Below are 17,223 nucleotides of genomic sequence, written 5' to 3'. Positions count from 1 at the left end.
ACCGTCTCCTTTAGCCTAGCCAGCATAACCGTGGGACGCAAAACTTAAAGATTGTATTTCATTTTTTGTATATTACATTTAAAGTGAATTTTCGGTTATTTTACGCATTTCTTTACCTTCAAATATGGTATATTGCATAAACCTTGTCCTCCCCATGTGAAGAATGTGTGTTTCAGCTAGAACAAAATACAGAAATATTCTGTTTCATGTGGAGCGACCTAGAGCCATGAAACGTTGTATACAGATAGACTATCATCATATTTAATCGCGTACGAATTCTTTTTCTTCTTCAATTTTCGGCTCATTGTCAAAGTGGGGGTGAAAAATGCATGTGTGCTCCTCCCAGGTTCTAAGAACGCCCTGCCTGCATGCAACCCACATTACGTTGGGATTGTGCGAGCTTGATCTTACATAACATCCAGGGATAAATACCTGGGCAATGAAGTGGTTGTGGTGAAATTCTTCAAGGCCATTATTCTTTCTTTTTATACACGTTCTGAATTTAGACCGGGAAGGACGGGTGGTTATAGCTAGTAATAATTATAAAATAACCTGTATGCGTGTCATCAGATTACCATACAGAAAGAAGGATTTAGAGCCACTAAATTTTGTGGATAGAGAATATGGACTAACACAGAAAAATAAACTCACAAAGAAAAGAAAATAAATCGGAAACAATGTATATCTAGCTTGCTATATTACAACATATTTTATAGCATCTGTCACTAATTATACTATCTGAAGTTGGTACCTTGGAAAATGATAAAAACACAATACAGTAGAACCCCCTTAATCCGTCACCTTTGGGACTAGGGGTATGGTCGGAACGCAAAAAAGGTCGGATTATCAGAAAATACAGAAAAACACGGATTTATAGTAAAATAAGCAATCTCTGAACTCAAAAATGACTGCATTGTTTTCTACAATAAAAACAAATGAATAGTAAGCAGGGTTGGCAAAAACCATGGTTTTTATTTAAAAAACCAAAAAAAACTTTTTTTTTGGGGGGGTTTAAACCAGGTTTAATTGGTTTAAATAATTTGCTCTATATATTCATATCATATATGGACAGAAATAAGTTTGTTTCGCCTTGATGTTATTATGCAACAGCCGGGTTATGCTGGAAGGGGTCACATAAGCTTAAAACGGAATAAAAACTGCTTCTCGAGTTACATCCGAGAGAAATTGTCCTCGATTTGAACTCGGAACCAGGACTAATTGGCCACAAATGCGCGGGCGCGGTGGCTCAGTGGTAGAGCGTTCACCTCTGGTGCTTGGGGTCCCGGGTTCGATCCCAGCCCCCGCCAAGTGAACTTTGTGGTGGACAAACACCGTGCTCGTGGGTTTTCTCCCGTTTCCTCCCACTTTCTTCATTCCACCATTTCACTCATCTCTCATCATCACCGTCTCCTTTAGTCTAACCGGCATAACCGTGGGACGTAAAACTCAAAGATTTCATTTCATTTCATTTTCATTTTCATTTTCATTTTTTAAAGGACAGACCCACCCTTACATTAGTTCATACAGGTCAGAAATTCTAATAATGGATAATGTGTACCTCCAGTCACTTTTTGGAAAATGCCACATTATCATGGGGGCGGCGGTAGCTCAGAGGTAGAGAATTCACTTCTAGTACATGGGATCGTTTGTTCGATCCCAGCTCGCGCAAGTGAGCTTTGTGGTGGACAAACATCATGTGCGTGGGTTTTCTCAGGGTTCTCCCGTTTTCTTACACTTTCTTCATTCTACCATTTCATTCATTACTCATCATCACCGTTCCTTTAGCCTCGCCGGCATAATCGTGTGACGTAAAACTTACAGAATTCATTATCATGGAGTAACGCATAATATATTTAACATTTCGTTGATATAGTACTGCTAATCAGGGTGGATTGATTTAAATCAGTCTGATTTAAATCACGATATAAATCAAGATTTAAATCACTTGATTTTTTTAATAAAAATCGTTGATTTAAATCGAATTCCGAAATAAATTAATTTAAAGTGAAAATAAGTAAAATCTCGTTTTTGTTCCGTGTTTTCGATTATGGAAGTTAATAATCATAATACAATGAGACTCAAATGTACAGTATACTATGAAATCAAGTGTCATGCAGAGGATAATTAGGGGAAATCCCGTTCTGAGCAGGTAACGGAGCAAATCCTGCTTTCTTCTTCTCGTAACATTGGGTTTGGGTTTTAAAATCGTTAACTATTCCAACGGGGAAATCACCATCGACATTTGAGACGAAAATTCTTTTTTGTGTGTCTGTTTGTTTGTTCCTAGATAATAGGGCGTATTTAGAGGGGTCCTATCCCCTCTCCAACTTTTTTTTTTTTTTAATTTTATAACTTTAGGCGAAATCTATGTATTTCATGCTGCAAGCTAGTTCAGAGTTTTTAAAAATAGGCCCCCGCCAAATATTAGTAACTTTTGTGATAAAATGTGTCATTTTGATAAACGTTGCTATTCTTTTTCCTTAATGCTTAACCTTTTAAATTAAAACTCTAAATTAATATTTTTAGGTGATAGGGTAGAGTCTTCATTATTCAGTTAGAAAAGTACCAATAAGGCTTTTTACTTAGTTTTCTTCAAGACTGAAGGCTTTTAGAACACGTTACATATGCCTTCACGCCTTTCTGCGTTGAGGCATAGTGTGTGATGACGTCATAAATTTAAAGAGATATTTTTTGTTATGCGTATTATTATTTTTTGACGGGCTACCTTTCGCATTCAGAAGACTGAAATTTTGCACACTCCTTCAGTGCACCCCTTAATAATTTTCAGATGTTTTCAGATCTTTGCGTGGAAACAGCGGGGTCCAGAGGGGGCAAAAATGTTTTTTAAAAAGGATATTTTTAACCAAAAATAGCTTTTTTCGTGATTTTCCCGTCTCAGATGAAGACATATGAATGGTACCGTTTGAAAGGCTGTTCTATTCTGAAGAAAATGATGTTCGTACTATGCTCCTATTATAAATAGGGATGTCTCAGGAAACTGTTAGCTCAGATCCTGTTTTATACGGGAATCTGGAGTATTTGGGGAGTATTATTTTTCGCGGGCTTACTACTGCACCTACAAGATTGAAATTTTGCATATTTACTCAGTGCATCCCTCAGTATTTTTCAGATTTGTTTCAGATCTCTGCCTTAAAACAGGGGGAGGGGTCCACAGAGGTAAAAAATTTTTAAAAATATATTTTTAAAAGAAAATTCCTTTTTTTCCTGATTTACCCGCCCCAGATACATGGAGACATTTCAAGGGTGCCGTTTGAAAATTTGTTTTATTCAGAAGAGAATAATGTACAAATCATGATCCTAGGATAAATAGGGATGTCTGAGGAAATTTTTATATTACATCCGCGTCATCTAGAGCATTGTGGAGATGTTCTTAGCTCATTGTTAAATAGTTTCCTGACCCTTACTACTCAAAATAGAAGCTTGAAATATTGTACACACATTTAGTACACCCTTAGTATTTCCCAGTTGATTTTGAGATCTGTGTTAACACAGGGGAATCCAGACGGGATCTTTTTTTTTTTTTTTAAAAAAGTTAAAAAAATGCAATTACTCTCAAAATTTCCCGTTTCAGGGACATGATAGGGAAATATGAATCTTACTGTTTCAAAAGCTGTTCTATTTTAAAGCGAGTGATGTATGTAACATGATCCTAGGGTAAATAGGGATGATGCTGTAGCTGCTTGACTGAAAGTCTATAATTTACCTTTAAAAGGAGCCATAATTTAAAAGGGTTAAGAAACGTTGTTTGGGATTGATATGAGTTAACGATTGGAATAATTCAAAATTCAACCCCAATACTTTCACTTAAATGGCATAATTAGCATTTAATACTAATTCCTAATGCTTTTGCTTCAGTTCGCGACTTGTATTATACGAGGAGAAAGATTTGATTTAAATCAAAAAAATCGATTTAAATCAAAAAAATCAACAAAAATGATTTTTTTTAAAAAAATCATGATTTTTTTCCACCCTGTTGCTAATAGTGGTGATAATGACGAAACGAGCACAAGAAACCTAACCAAGATTTAACGAAATAGAAAAATTCACGATAATCATAGAAGACGAATATGAAGTTAATAGGTGGAATTGCATTGCTTTCGCAATCTCGCGCAATAGGATTTCGTGCTAAGCAACTTCAAAATTACCCCACCTTCACTATCACACTACATATTTGAAATACGTAGACAACAAGGGACTTCTCCCAGTTCTACTTTCTATAGTAAAATTAAAATCACACTGAAATTATGAGTATATTACCTTTTCGATAGGTAAGGTTATGTTACAGACCGCACAACGCCACTAGCTTTTACACTCGTCCAGTGGCCCCATACTTATTAGTCTATCTTCTTTTCACGGTCCAAACGATTTTAAATCATTACAATTCCGAATATTTAGATGTAAAATTGACTACAAAACATCAAACGATGTATGAAGGAACAGATGATAGAAATAAGTATTATCTAATAAAAGGGAGAAAATGAAATGTAAATTTACGTGACAGGTGTACAAAAAAAAAAAAAAAAAAAAAAAAATCTCTCCACATACTTGAATAAAAGATACTATCTTCGCACTTTCGACACGAGATTACAGACATTTGGGACCAGGTAAAGTAAGGGTAAACCATAATCATACCTGCGTAAAAATACTTTTAGTTGTAATAATGTTCCCCCAATGTCTTCCGAACTAAGTTAAAAAAAAAAAATGTATTGAAACAATTGTGATTATAATTACTTTCTTCAATCGTAGTTCTCAGTAAACACACTGTTCCAGAACTGGCTTAAAATACAGTTTCAAAACAGCACCGACAACATTTGGAAGGTGATTCCTAACACCAAGATAAGACGAAAAGTATGGACAAACCTGGGTGCACAAATGCAGAAAATATGAAAAAATGAACTGTAAAGGTCCCTCCAAAACTATGGGACCTACTGTAGTCTGGTCAAGACTTCACTTAGGAACTAGTATGTACCCTATCCAAATATCCAAGTCTCATAATCCTGCGGTACCTCCGCAACAATTTTTATAGAAGTAGTTGCTGAATACTTCAAATTAAATACCTGCAGCCAAACTTCCTCTATAGAAATTGTTGTGCAAGTATCTTAGGATTCTGAAACGTATTGTTGGAAAGCGCATATATTAGTTCCTAAGCGAAGTCTTGTCCCGACTACGGTAGGTCCCATAGTTTTTGAGCCATGGACCTTTAAAGTTCTTTTTTTTTTTTTTTTCGTGTTTTCGGCGGCCTATAACTCCGAAAGGAAGCATTTGTGCACCCAGGTTGGTCTATACTTTTTGTCTTATCTTGGTGTCGGGAATCACCTCCAAACGTTGTCGGTGTTGTTTTGAAACACCCTGTATATTTATTGAGAGATCTTTACCAGAACAGATTGCCACTGAAAAAAGAAAGAAAAAAATTTGGAAGAATCATGCATAACGAACTTTGTTTACGCTCGATCAAAGTTGCTGTAACTATGCTGAAGTGTAATCTGGAACAAAAAGCAATGCGACCACATTCCCTTTGTTTTTCTTGTATATATTTGCGTATTAGTACAAACAAATAACCTATCTCTCTGCGTACCACTTCATTACAAATCGAAAACGCTTCACTTATAAAAGGAAATTACTAAAGATACACTTCTAACTTCTCAAAACTAACGACAATCGGATTGGGAAACTCTCGAGTTCTTTCATACTTGGTGCAGTATGTGACGTATGGTACGATTATCGTATACTGCAAAGGCTCTTCAATCGTAAAATATATGATACCAAACTGGCAACTGGAAATGAGAATTTAAAGAAAGAAAAAAAAAGCCGATAACTTCATTTTAAAAATATTTAATAAAGCCCTCACTCCTCTACTTGAGGTAGTATCCCAGTATTTACCTGACTCCCAGGATTTTGAATACTGAGTGTCACCGAAAACTTCATTTCTATTCAATACTATCTACAATTACCCACCCCTTTGTTACTCTAGAAAATTGTTTATTTCCTTCTTTCTATAAATCGAAATATAAGCAAGTAACATCGATGTAAAGTGTGCCCTATTAAACGAGAATGGGGCTTTATGGATTCCCTTTCTGCGCTTACTATTATTATTAATATTTCAAAGTTTAGTTCAATCTCACGATTAAGCACCGAGGCTAAGGGAGATGACAATTACAAGATCGATAATGGTGGCATGACGAAAAAGGAGAACCCCGAGAAAATCCATACACACGGTGCTTGTCCACTTCAAAGCGCTCTACCACCAAGTCAACGGAGTCCAACAAGCGAATTCCATACATTCATGTGTATAATAGAATATGAATGCGTAAATTGTAAATATTCTAACAAGAAAACTCCATAAACTACACTACAAAATATAGCTAATAACCCGAAGGCAGAACTTTCTTCGTCTTTCTGCGATGAGCTTTTGTTAGTCAAAAATTTCCCTCAAGAGTTCTGCAAAAATTATCTGCAGAAAAAAACATGTGATTGTTAAAACACGCTTTACACGACGTAAAAAACAGTTTAAACTTTATTTATGTGAGTCGCCCGTGCATTCAAGACATCTAAACATATCAGGCATGCTTTTACATTTTTCTGTTGGCTATTTACTTTTCCTTTGGCAATTTTTCTGCACAGGCGCGCCAAAAAATTTTCTGCGATCACACCGCAGATCGCGGCATGTTCTGCTATGGGGACTAATAAATTCCAATTTCGCCAAACAAAACCCAAATTTACCTAATTAAACCTACTGGGCTGCGTTTGCTAAGAACTTCCTGGGTTTTTCACTACCCTGAGTTTATGAAATTACCTCTCAGCCTAAATACATGTACTTTTTATATATGGTTGTCCATGCATAACAGAAATTGTGGTACAGTTCATGTGGATTCAGTACCGACCTCAAAACTGATAAAATGTATGGTTGTTCAAGAAGTGGACTGAGTAAGCCTACATCAGCACTTTAACGCACAGGCACCATAACATGAAGACCAAGGTTAAATATATGGTCCTGCCGTATCTTTATTTACTCTTTACATGTAACATGTATTTTTCCTTTAGGGCTCAAAAATCACCATTTCAAATATTGCCCGTCAAAAATTCCTACGTCATTTGCACGCTTCTGCTCTCTACCAGTACCTATGCTTCCTGCACTAGATCACGAAATATATCCATTCGTGCAAGCATGCCCTATAAAAAAATAAATCTCACTAGCACAAACTTTAATGTATTAAAGATTATCTTTACACAGCACTTCTCACCGCTTTTCTTGTGCTGATTCGCCAAAGCCTCATCTATAACCAGAACAAACAGAAAGTTGCTAATAGGATACGAGCTTTTAAAGTACTAGATGATTACTTTCGTATAAAGCACTTTATTTAGGCTATAGTTATGTTTGCAGCGGCCAGGCTTAACTTAATCTGTAAAGGTAATGTCACGTCGCCTTCTGCAAATCTTAACATCTGCGCTTTTTGCATCATTAGGCAATGTTAGTTTACAAATAAATTCTTAACGGGAAGGTTCTAGAACACAGATTTCCCCCCCTCCCCCCATATAGGTTAGTAGGTAGGTTGGTTCCTCACTGTACCAAAGTTTAGTATTTAATTCATACAGTATTCCCGAGCGAGCGTTAGCGAGCAAAGGCCGGTTAGAGCCCCGCAGGGCACGTTGTTTTGTCTTTATTACAGCTAAGTGGGAAGGGAAACCTGCGTTCTAAAACCTTGCCATTATTAACAATAGTTTACTATTTTGGTAGTGCACTTTGAGAAGAAAAAGTAATTTTTTCACAGAATGTGGCATTGGAGAAGGAATGAAATCAATGTTATTTGTACGTAATAGGTACGGTTCGGTTCGCAATAGGTGCCTATGAATGTTCTGCTCAAAGTGCACTTTTGCCACTATCTTCCACAACTGACTTGATTAATGTATACTGATTGAACTCAATTAGTTTATTATTGAATTATAACGAAAACCCGGGGGTATACCTTGATTTAAAAAATTAAGTACATTTTGGCCTAATACTGTATATTTTCTTCTAATTACATGGACTATATGGGTTCTGTCTGTGTTTTACAACGGAGGAACACAAGAAAATAGTCCTTGTACTATCAAAGAAGAAAGTGTGTATATGGTCATTTTTACCAACAAAATACCGTAAGTACTTAAACTAAATGTCGTAAATTAATACATTTGAAAAGTATACTAACCTTAGTAGTAAATATTTATTCTCAAATGCTGCTTTTCACATCCATCCGAGAAAATATTTACATTAGTACTTCTCTTCAACGTACGAACTTCCACAATAAATTCGTTCCGATTAATTATTTTCTTCTAGCTCTTACACATGAGTTCGAAAAGTATCTATAAAACTTCATGATGAATCTTCACTCACTGCAAATTTCTGTCACTGATTTTAAGCATTCCATAACACATCAATATCACCCTCGTCTTTCCATCACTCACAACCAACTGCCATTTTAGCTTCCCACAACAAACTGACGCAAGAGAAGTATCTCTTTACACATACTTTCGAGCTGTCCTTTCACTGCAGGAATAGTTATGAAAAATTCTACTGTACATTTATTAAATAATGATAATTTAATACAGATTAACAACCTGGGTGTTAATGTTTGATATTTATAAGTGAAATTCTTTAAAACATACGGCATTTAGAATTAAAAGAATTTATTTACGAACACGTCTAAAGGACTCATTCTGTACCAGCATCCGGAAAAATTGCAGTGACCAACGAAACACAAATTGAAGGAAAACATGCAAAATACAAATATACATTCTATGCAATTTATCGCAAACAAAAAACCAGATATCGCGTTGTGTTCACCCTAACCATTTTCATTTGGATTCAAATTAGTGTGTTTGATGAATTCTGTAGCAGTATACGTTAATTTACGAACTTGACCAAGAGCCACATTTCGTAACAGTCTACGCAAAAAAAAAAAAAAAAACGAAAAAGAAAAAGAAAAGAAAAGAAAAAATTGTGAATCAAAACAATCAAGTAATGCAATAAGTGTCTTTTTAAATAATTATAATTACAATGCTGCCATTACAAACTAAAGCTCAACTAGTGTGTTGTGTTTACGCAAACCGTTACAGAATATGCCCCAAGTTAAAGAACTGTTAATGCCACTAGGTTTCAGCTTTTGTGACTATTATTATTATTATTATTATTATTATTATTATTATTATTATTATTATTATTATTATAGAGAATATGATTTCATTTAACAGTTGGTTTATACTTTCAAGAAGGATACATACCAAATTACTTTTCCGTTTCCTGAAAAAAACATGTATTTTGGGTAAGTTCGGCTTGTAGTATCAAATCTTTCAATATTCAATTATCATACTTACTTGAATTAAAATTTCTCACTTTAAAACTAGGAAAGTAATCTACTGTTCTGTTTTTCCGCAGATGAAATACTTAGACAATAAATTATAAAGTGTTTCTTTAAGGTATTACTTTACTTGAAGGTAATTAATCACTTTCTACTGCTTTTGTTAAACGATCTGCGGGAACAGAACTATCGCTAAGTAAAGTAGTAAGGTAGAAATAACACGAGCATCATTAGCAATTGCATTCAATAAGAGGTTTAACCCAAGGGCGCCGATTTCTCCGTAAATTTGGGGGCCCATTTAGATGCAGAAGGTATATATATGAGGATTTTAAAATAAATTGCATTCAAATTATGCCAAATTTTATATATTCATAAATACAATAGGGGGCCCACATGAGCTTTGGGAGATCCGAGCTCCCTTGGCCCTCCAAGGATCGGCGCCCTTGGTTTAACCCAAAAGTTCTCTGACTTTGTCACTGGTATTTATATGTTCTTATGCTTTGTTTTTCATAATTGGAGATAGTTGAAGATTCAAAATGGCCACTTTTATACTCCGCGTCTGACAGCGAGGTATTTTAACCACAGTGGTACTAGTAGTTATTTATTTCACCACTACGTGGCACTAGCTACTGGCATTGAATTTCAGTTCTCAAGTGTAAAATAGCGACATCTAAGCAGCGATAACTATTGCCTTGTAACTTCTACTGAGAAATGCTTCTCAACCGGTGTTCGTGAAGCCTAAGTGTGGTATTCACGATAAGAGATGCTGTGGAACGTTTAAGTTAATTCGGTTTTTAAAATTACTTTTCTGCATAAAGGCTATAAGTTATATTGACTTATAGTGCGAAAGAATGTCGAATATGATGTTGCGCGCTCAGAAATCCGTTGTAACAATTGGTGCCCACTTCGGGAGCAAGGGACAGCGATTGTCCTTCTGAAAGGGTTTGGTTCTTCGAAATATATGTCAGAACCAGTGGCGTATTTATGATTTTGTTTCGGGGGGCTTTGCTAACTTTAGGGGGAGTTTTGCCTGAAAATGTGAAAATTCTGCAAGATATTTCATATACTTCACTATAGTAATTAAGATTTCGGGGGGGCTTAAGCCCGGAAGCTCCGCCCCTAAGTACGCCATTGGTCAAAACATACTAGATTTGTTTACTTATCCACTATAATATTTAAGATATATACTGTAGTTATTTCCTATGTTCTAATGTTCATCAATAATTGTTTCACGTGAAATATTATGTGCAACAAGGTGAGTATATATTCGCGACTTCACTTCTGTGTCGATGTTTTACATCTTACCCCTTGTAAAAATCCTACGGGCTTTATTATTCTAAAGTTTTTCTGTGTAAGTGTGTCTAGCGTTGATTCTATCTCATACAGCCCTGGCAGGCACGCACCCATAATTTTTGTTGGGGAGTTCAAGTTTTAGAAGAGGTTCAATATTACAAGCCACTGTATCTATTAGCAGGGTTGGCAAAAAAACCATGGTTTTTATTGATTTAAAAAAATGTTTTTTGGTTTAAACTTTTTTTTTTTTTTTTTTGTTTAATCCAGGTTTTTCTGGTTTAAATAATTTGCTCTATGTATGTATGTATATTACATATGGACAGAAATAAGTTTGTTTCGCCTTGCTGTTATTATGCAACAACAGGGTTATGCTGGAAGGAGTCTTATAAGCTTAAAGCGGGATGCAAACAGCTTCCCGGCTTACTTCCGAGAGAAATTGTCCTCCATTTGGACTCGAAATCGGAACTAATTGGCCCCAAATGCAATCAGTCTGCCGACTTACTCACGAAGGGAAACTCCCGCGTTAGCATGGGAAAATCCTGTTATTACTTTAAATGCAAAACAAATCCTGTTATTGCTTTGCATGTAAAATCTAAGGTCAACGTATCATAATCAGTACGCTAAAACTGAGGTATTAAACTCCAAATGTAGTATGTAGATATCATTCAATAAAATTAAAACGTCCAATCCAAGCTAATGTTGGAAGCTACGTAGGGAGTCGATAAATTTTGACAATGTCTATCAATACATTTAGGCAATCTTTTTGCTTCTTTATAAAACAGCAAGCATTCAGACAAACAAAAACATACAATTTGGCTTCGTTTCGTATGTTTAGGCTTAACATCTTTATGTAATACCGAGGTTATAAAGAAGACTTTGGCTTTAAAGTTACATCCAAACTGCTACTTGGTTTACACATGAAAGAGGGGTTGTGGTTCGACCGAGAATTGAACATGGGACACCTTGATTAAAAGGTGAAAAGGAGATAAAACTAATTCAGATGGTTTGATATGTGGAAACGTCACCATGAAGTTATCACGATTTAAAGCATTTTTCGTTCTTTTTTTTCTCTTTTTGGTTTAAACCATTTTTTTAACAGTTAGTTTAAATCACCTTGGTTTAAACCAGCCAACCCTGTCTATTAGTATTGAACAGGTATAATTCTGCACCCGAAAAGGCTATAAGTAATTGTAAAATACTTCCACCTATATTATCAGGGAGGAAAAAATATGATTGAAATAAATTGTTTTTATAAGAGAAAGATTACGGATCAAGCGTAAGATCAAATTTGCATGCTACATCGATCACTTCTCTCTTAACCCTTTTAAATTTTGAGTTTTTTTTTTTTTTTTTTAAAGGTAAACTATAGACTTTCAGTTAAGCAGCTACAGCATCATTTCTATTAATTCTAAAATCCTGGTTTATACCTCATTTTCTTTAGAATAGAACAGACTTTCAAACCGTACCATTCAGATTCCCATATCATGTCCCTGAGGCGAGAAATTTTGAGAGAAATCGGGATTTTTTCTGATTCTTTTCAAATTTTGAGCCCTCTTGACCCTTTGTGTTAACACACATACTTCAAAATCAACTACCAAGGGGAATACTGAATGTTTGGACAAAATTTCAGGCTTCTATCTTGAAAAGTAAGGGCAGGAAAAAATTACCAATGTGCTAAGAATATACCCACAATATCCCAGATTCCCCCATAAACACGATCACAGGTAGAAATTTCCTGACATTCCTATTTATCCTAGGATCATGGTTCGTACAGCATTCTCTTCAGAATAGAACAGCCTTTCAATCAGTACTATTCACATGTCTCCTTCATGTATCTAAGGCGGGAAAATCGCGAGAAAATGAATTTTTTTGTTAAATAATAACTTTTTCTTTTAATATTTTGCCCCTCTGGGACTTCTTGTGTGAACACAGAGATCTGAAACAAATCAGAAAAATATTAAGGGGTGCACTGAATGTGCGTGCAAAATTTCAGTCTACTAAGTGCAAAAGTAAGCCCGCCAAATATAAAAATAGGCCTAACAAAAACCTATTTTTTAAAGTTATGACCCTATGTCTCGACGCAGAAAGGCGTGAAACAATACGTAACGTGTTCTACCATGCCTTCAGGCTTGAAAAGAAGAAGAAAAAAACGAAGTAAAAACCTTTATTAGTACCTTCTTCACCGAATAATGAAAACATTACCTTTCGTTGCAAAATACACGATAAAATTTAAGAGTTGAACAGTTATAGTTTTATTGAAAAAGTGTACAAATATATGCTGATTTAGGAAGTTTGGGGTGTTCAAACCCAGTGAGCCCCCCGTAGGCGCGACCTTTAGCCCTGATATTGAAAATAATTTTAGAAGTGACTAGGCTAAATAATCTACTATATCCTATCAAGCTCTTTATCTAGGAGCTCCTCCGTGACTAAGCGGTTAGCGTACGCGCCCTTAGTGTGAGATGCCCGGGTTCGATTCCCGGCGGGAGCTCGTGTGGTTCAGATTCCACGTTAATCAGTAGGTCCCCGTCTCATATAGCCTCGCTGCTGAACGGGACGTTAAACTCAAAATCAACTCAACTGAACTCTCTATCGCCAAACCGTTCATCGCGAGCTCGGCATAGGTGTCCAAATTTGCGAGCTCGGCACTCGCGCTGAAAGGGCTCGGGCTAAATAATTGAGCGTGAGCCTGAGTGAGCTCTAGCTCAGTCGAGAGAAGTGAGCGCGAGCCCAGTCGAGATAAGTGAACGCGAGCCCAGTGGAGAGAAGTGAATGCGAGCCTAGTTGTGAAAAGTGGGACCAAGCCCGAGTGAGTGCGAGCTAAGTTGAGAGAAGTGAGCTCGAGCGCGAAGGAGTGCGAGTCCAACTAATAAATGTAAGTGTAAGCTTGATAAGTTTGACGATCACTGATCTACACTATCAAACGCTTTAAATTTTAGTTTTTTCCAAAGCGAAATTTAACTACCGCTAATTTTTGAGTTTTCCTGTAATATCTTCAAATCAAATAAAAATAATCGAAAAGCCGAAACGTAGTGAACTAGACTATACGATTTTGCATGTGATACCTTTACTACAATTCATCAATTTGTGTTTGATATGCCGCTATTTACAGAACCCGCAAAAATTCTAAATGTATCTACAGTTCAAAAAGTAAGCAGATAGATGAGTTGTGATAACGGTATCACATGCAAAATCGTATTGTCTAGTTCACTACGTTTCTGCTTTTCGAGTATTTTTATTTGTTTTTGAAGATATTACAGAAAAACTCTAAAATTAGCCGTAGTTTAATTTCGCTGTAGTGAAAACCCTTAACCCCTATTACTTACCGTTAGTAAGACTTGTACTTGAAAGCTTTTCTTGTCCCTAATGGAGGTCGTAATTGACACTCATACGCACTTCTGATACCAGTATGGGAGATGAAAGTGATAACGGAGAAATATAGGCTACGGAAAAATAGGCGACAGCAGTAAGAGAAAAATTAAGTAACATACAACATCTCGGAAATTAGGTGATATACAGTATATCAGATAGCGAAAAATTAGTCGTCTGAAAATTAAGTGATTCACGGTTATCTGTCAAAACGTTGGAGGTGTGTAGAGAGAAAAAGTTTTAAACGCCATGCAATTTTAACTGCAAGTAATGTTACGGAAAATCCACGCGCTAAATTCGATTTTTTTAAAATTTAATTTTCCATATTTGTTCGCTTTCCTAGTGGATAAATGCAAGTAAAAAAAAAAATTCTGCAACGCACCGGAATAATGTGTGATTTTTGCTTGAGAAGTTAGTTATTAATACGGTTAGAAACATACTAAGAGATAACGTACAAGATAAAGAGGAGCTTTTGCTATTTAAGTCAAAGTTAGTGGAGAAAATTAGAACTTTACGTCTTACAAGAAAATACGAAAGTGAATAATAATTTGGATTATTCTGCTGCAGGTTACAGAGTTCAACGTTTTTGCCATTAAATGGAATTACAAATTGTATTAATTACGCATTGGCGGCGTGCAATCCCATACTTATATTCGTGGATGAAGAGTCTTCATCCCGGCGAAATTAAAATACCGCTAATCTTACAGTAATTATGTGATATCTTCAAATAGATAAAAGATAATTGAAATATGGAACAAAAGCGCCCTAGATAATATTATTTTCCGTGAGGTACCGTTATCACAAGTCACGTAGTGGCTTTCCGTTTTCACGTGTTTAGAAACGCGAAAATAAATGCCGATTTTCAAAATGGCTCGAAATTAAAAGCAGACAAGTGAGTCGTGATAACGGTATCTCATGTAAAATGATATTGTCTAGGGCGCTCTTGTTCCACATTTCGATTATCTTTTATCTATTTGAAGATATCACATAATTACTGTAAAATTAGCGGTATTTTAATTTCGCTGGGATGAAGACTCTTAAGAGCATAACACTCTTAGCAGCAAATAAACTCTTACTGTGTTAGGAGGAGTTTCATTAGAGAGCTGAGTATAAATGCAGCGTGGGCACATTAGCACAAAAACTGCACTGCATAAGACACAAATTGGCTTAAAAACACAAATCAACTTGTGCTAGGTGGGCATTAAAAAGCACGAATTCTGCTTAACCGAGCCAGGGCAGAAGTGTAGTAGGAGGGCCCGAGCGGTAGTGAGGCTTCTATTCAGTGTCATGAGGTCAGTTGGGGAATCACTTGAATATAGACGTGACAGCCACTGTTTCCAGAAAGCTACTCATATATCTGTTAGAGGCAGTGCGAGACGACGCGCTGACCGCTTGTTCACCGCAAATCCGGACATAGTTACGTCGGTTGCTCAAAAATGGCGTTAGAACAGACTATCTTCCGAATGACTATCACGTCTGTAGTTATTATGAGCTGTAGTTCTTTGTTCACATATCGTCACAGGAGTGAGAGAATAATTGATCTAGTGAGAAAAAAAAAGGTAAATTATGTGATTTTGGATTATGTTAACTAATTGTAGGTTTAGTGTGTGATAAAATTTCGTAGTTATAAATTCTTAGTGGACCATGAGTCTATTTGGGACACAGGCTCTGGTGAGTTAAAGGTATTATAGGGAGCTAGCTTGTTTACCAGCGGGGACTGAGGTAAAGGGGGGGAAAATTCAACCCCTGCCTGACTCTTGCAATACTCCCTTACCCTCCTTCTATATGTCAGCGTTGCCAGGGTTAAAAATTTGTCACATGAATGTCATTCTGAAGAGTTAGTGTGAGTTGGTTGTTTGTTGGGTGCTGTTGTGGTTGCAGTTTTATTGCTTATTATTCATTTGACAATGGCTTCACAGCGTAAGAGAGGGCAAACTATACACACCGAAGCTAGAGAAGGAAGGCCATAGTGCAGTGCGACGAAGAAGCGAGGGAGAAAAAAACTGAAGCATTTGTTATCACAGCCTAATTTGCGTGTGTCCACGTATACAGAGATCTTCGATAGTGATTGCATAATTGCATAAACTCTTTGAATTAAGTGAGTATTAGCTGAATTTTTTCACAATGCACTAGCAACCCTGCCCAGGACCGTCGAATGACCGTTTCTTGGCGACGGGGTGGGGAACCTGCGAATCAACTCTGAATTCCTCAGCCTCGCATTAAAGCTAGCTCCCTATAATATGTGACTCTTTCCGGTTCTTTGGAGTCACTGGTCACGAATTTTGTTACCAAACTAGTCGCTGTGAAGTATTGAGGAATACCTTTAATTTATTGATTAAAAATTATTTCAAGTATCCTCCTGACATTATTTAATGTTGCTCTTCTCATTAAGTAGTTAGCAGGTTAGCACTGGTGTCGGAGCTTTAGCCAGTAAATTCCTATTTCTGATGGGGGAAGAAGATTCGCCACATTTCTTTCGTCGAATTTGAAAACAATAAGTTTATATACAAATGTGGTACACCAATGATTAAAATATGTTTATGGAAAACATTTGAACTCATTTTCCTCCTTAGGGTATGCATTTCAACAAAACTGCAAGGATAAAAGCCCATAAAACATTCTATTTTTGGCATAAATTTTCAACCCTTCGATTCTCTTAGGATATACTTTCAATCAAAGTAATATGATACACTCCTGACTTGAGATATGTACTATCTATGTTCAAAATTATTTTCAAATTGTTCAGTCGTCTTCTCGTGATGTGATCACAAATAACAGACAACAACACTTTCAATGTGAAGAATAAAATAGCAAATTCCACTATCTCTCCGTAAAACGGTAATTTTGGAAAATACTGAAAAATATCTCACCACGAAATATTTAACTTTTTGTATAAATTTTGACTCCCCCACTCACACCTTAGGATGCGCATTTTAATCCAAGTAACTGATAAAAACCCAGTGAAGTAGGTGACAACTAAATTAGAAAACTCGTTAATTCAAACGTTTCAGTCATTTTGTGGTGGTACGATCCCACACAAAGATCACTTTTTTTATAATTTATGGCATAAATGAGCTTTTTTAAAGTACGAAAATGCTTCATTGAAACTCCGATGTTGTCCCTTTAGGTTTTATATATGCTCGCAGCAACACATATAACTAAACTGCGAACCGCACAGTTTATTACACAATGGTCGTGGACTTGACAA

The 17,223-nt window shown here is 36.2% G+C and overlaps 1 protein-coding gene across 1 annotated transcript in view; it reads right to left on the bottom strand.

Annotated features, from left to right (window-relative positions):
* Window positions 1-8,501, bottom strand: part of LOC145676048 (kelch-like protein 26) — a 100,019-nt gene extending 91,518 nt beyond the window's left edge. The window contains exon 1 of the mRNA XM_081746900.1: window positions 8,208-8,501. The gene's annotated coding sequence lies outside the window, so the exon portion shown is untranslated. The remainder of the gene's footprint in view (window positions 1-8,207) is intronic.
* Window positions 8,502-17,223: the final 8,722 nt, after the last annotated feature.

Source organism: Thermobia domestica, chromosome 18, assembly GCF_964235325.1.
Source record: "Thermobia domestica chromosome 18, izTheDome1.hap1.1, whole genome shotgun sequence".
NCBI lineage: Eukaryota > Metazoa > Arthropoda > Insecta > Zygentoma > Lepismatidae > Thermobia > Thermobia domestica.
Note: the sequence above shows the minus strand (reverse complement) of the source record. Positions and strands in the feature narration are given on the sequence as shown.